The following is a 2,310-nucleotide window of genomic DNA, read 5'->3' on the forward strand; positions in this document are numbered from 1 at the left end:
CTAAAGTTAACTAGTCCCACAGTAATGCGTGGGGTCCTATCAATAGAAAAAAAAAATTGTTGTAACCCGAAAACACAACAAACACAAAACGAGAAGTCTTACGGGAACCTAGGTAAATCCCTGTAGTTGTCTAGCAACTATAAAAAAACAACCAAACACAACAACTTCAAAAGAAAAAGAACATTAAAACAAATCTGGGGAACAACATAAACACATAATCTAATGCGAGAGCTTTATCAAGTCTCCAGTGCTCCTCTCGTCTCAGTAGACCCCTCTCATATATTTGTGTACAGGTCAACTGGAGGTATACAGCTGATAGTAATTTAAGTAGGGAGCTGCATCACAGCATGTGTGGGCTGCAAATGGAAAAGTATAGGTTTATTCCATGCTGAAAATAGAGGTAAACACAACGTTTCAGCTGTGGAGCCTTCTTTGATTGTGACTCGAAATAAATCGTTACTTGTTCGTTTGATGTTAATTTATCTCCATCAAATATCTAAGAGTATCTAAACTCGACAGTTGCGCTCAGTAGAGAAAGACACTGCTCCAGGTGAGGCTTGAACTCACAACTTCGGCATGACTCTGCTGTGCACTGCTGTATAAGTACCGCGCGCTGACCGATTGCGCCACTGGAGCTGTGCAACTTCTGTTCTTCATACAGACTGACGGTGCAGAAACACAGGGTGAAAACGGTTTCGGTTGTGGATCCATCTCCACCTGGGGAAAAGGAACAATAAAATAGCAAGGAAAATACAAGAAAAGAAACTGAAAGAATTGTGCTAACAGCAAAGGGGGACGGAGGGAGGTGGTCGGACAAGTAAATCAGCCTGGCAGATTATTTGTATCGACATGTTTTGAGTCAATCAGCAAACAGATTTATCTTCATGTGCCTTAAACCGTGCAGTTTGTATCTTCATTGTAGATAGGTTTCTTCAGAAGTCCAGTAAACTTACAATAATGGAGAACTAGCTGACGCACCCCGTCGTGAAGACCCTCTGTAAAGTGATTACACGTTTCATTTTCAAGTCGCCTTCTTTACACGCAATTGCAGCCCGGACACTGAGAGAAAGCATGAGAAATGGCTTCAATTTCAATGTGAAAGCGCAGTACAGGTTCGATGGCTTCACATCTCCCATCAGTCAAATAAAATTGCAGTAAAGCGATCTAAATATGACTCTGAAGTACTGGGAAAGATGATTATTTTGAGCGTGCCTCCCAGGGTCTGCTACGAGGCTTAAGTTGGCTTCTTATTCGCCAGCTTCTTATGCGTGTTTTTCGTTCCACCTTAAATGGTGCTGCTGTGATGTTATGTCGCCTTTCGCCTGTAGATGGCTCTCTTCGATCAGTACTAATCCGGCTGGAATACTGCAGACATCTTCACTGAAAGGGAATATCCAAATAAATAGCGACTGTCCAAATTATATTTTTGTATGGAATATATTTCAGAAAATCGCAAACCAATTTTAAAAACTCACCACAACACGGATTTACACTGAGAAAAGGTGAATGCGCTTTCTGCTTATTGCTACGGCCTTCCCCCCGATTATGAAAATGTCTCACAGTTCTGACACCGACGTGTGAAAGACAATGTAACAGACTATCAAAATCCTGAAGTCCAAGAAATTTTAAGGCACCAGTTTTTTAAATATGATCCTGGCATGTCAGAATACATTTCGAAAAAGTATGGCATGAATTGCACGAATTGCAATGGCACAAATTGTTGAGAATATCACTGACCTTGCCGATATTTGCAGGGGATACGAATGTTTTGCACATGTTGAACTACAACAAGTAAAAATTGAGCTCCTTAATCAATATCACCGGGAATGTCCAATAATGACGAACATCAGTAGCTTCAAGGAAACTTAGACTCGCACATGGAGTTTTATCTTCGAATGGAGGGTGGGAGAATTCATTTATACTCTCGTTGCTCATTAGCTAAACTATTTTAAAAATATGACACGGATTTGTTCGACTGCACCAGCTAGCTCTCCTCTGTCAATTGACAGGACTTTAGAAGAACATGTTCTCATACAACCAACATACAAATTACACATCTTAAGGAACATGAAGAGAAATCGTGTACTAAATAACATAAAACTGTCGCTGCAAATTATCACCAAGCTGTTTTATGTGTCTGACCACCTCTTTCCTACTTTGCAGCGAGCACAAATCTTTCTGTTTCTTCATCGCAATTTTACTGTCTCTTTCCCCCATGTGGAGATGGATCCACAGCCGAAACTTTAGGTCAGTTCCTGTTACTCTGTCCGATTAAAAAAGCTGTATTAAAGGCACTCCCATCTCTGCAGG

At 40.8% G+C, this 2,310-nt stretch overlaps 1 non-coding gene across 1 annotated transcript; it reads right to left on the reverse strand.

Moving 5' to 3' along the window:
- Positions 1–542: 542 nt before the first annotated feature.
- On the reverse strand, positions 543–636 carry trnai-uau (transfer RNA isoleucine (anticodon UAU)). Its single transcript has 2 exons — positions 599–636; positions 543–578 (listed from the first exon to the last, which is right to left on the reverse strand). It is a non-coding gene; the product is annotated as a tRNA-Ile (tRNA).
- Positions 637–2,310: the final 1,674 nt, after the last annotated feature.

The sequence above is a fragment of the Lepisosteus oculatus genome, chromosome 14, assembly GCF_040954835.1.
Source record: "Lepisosteus oculatus isolate fLepOcu1 chromosome 14, fLepOcu1.hap2, whole genome shotgun sequence".
NCBI classification, from domain to species: domain Eukaryota; kingdom Metazoa; phylum Chordata; class Actinopteri; order Semionotiformes; family Lepisosteidae; genus Lepisosteus; species Lepisosteus oculatus.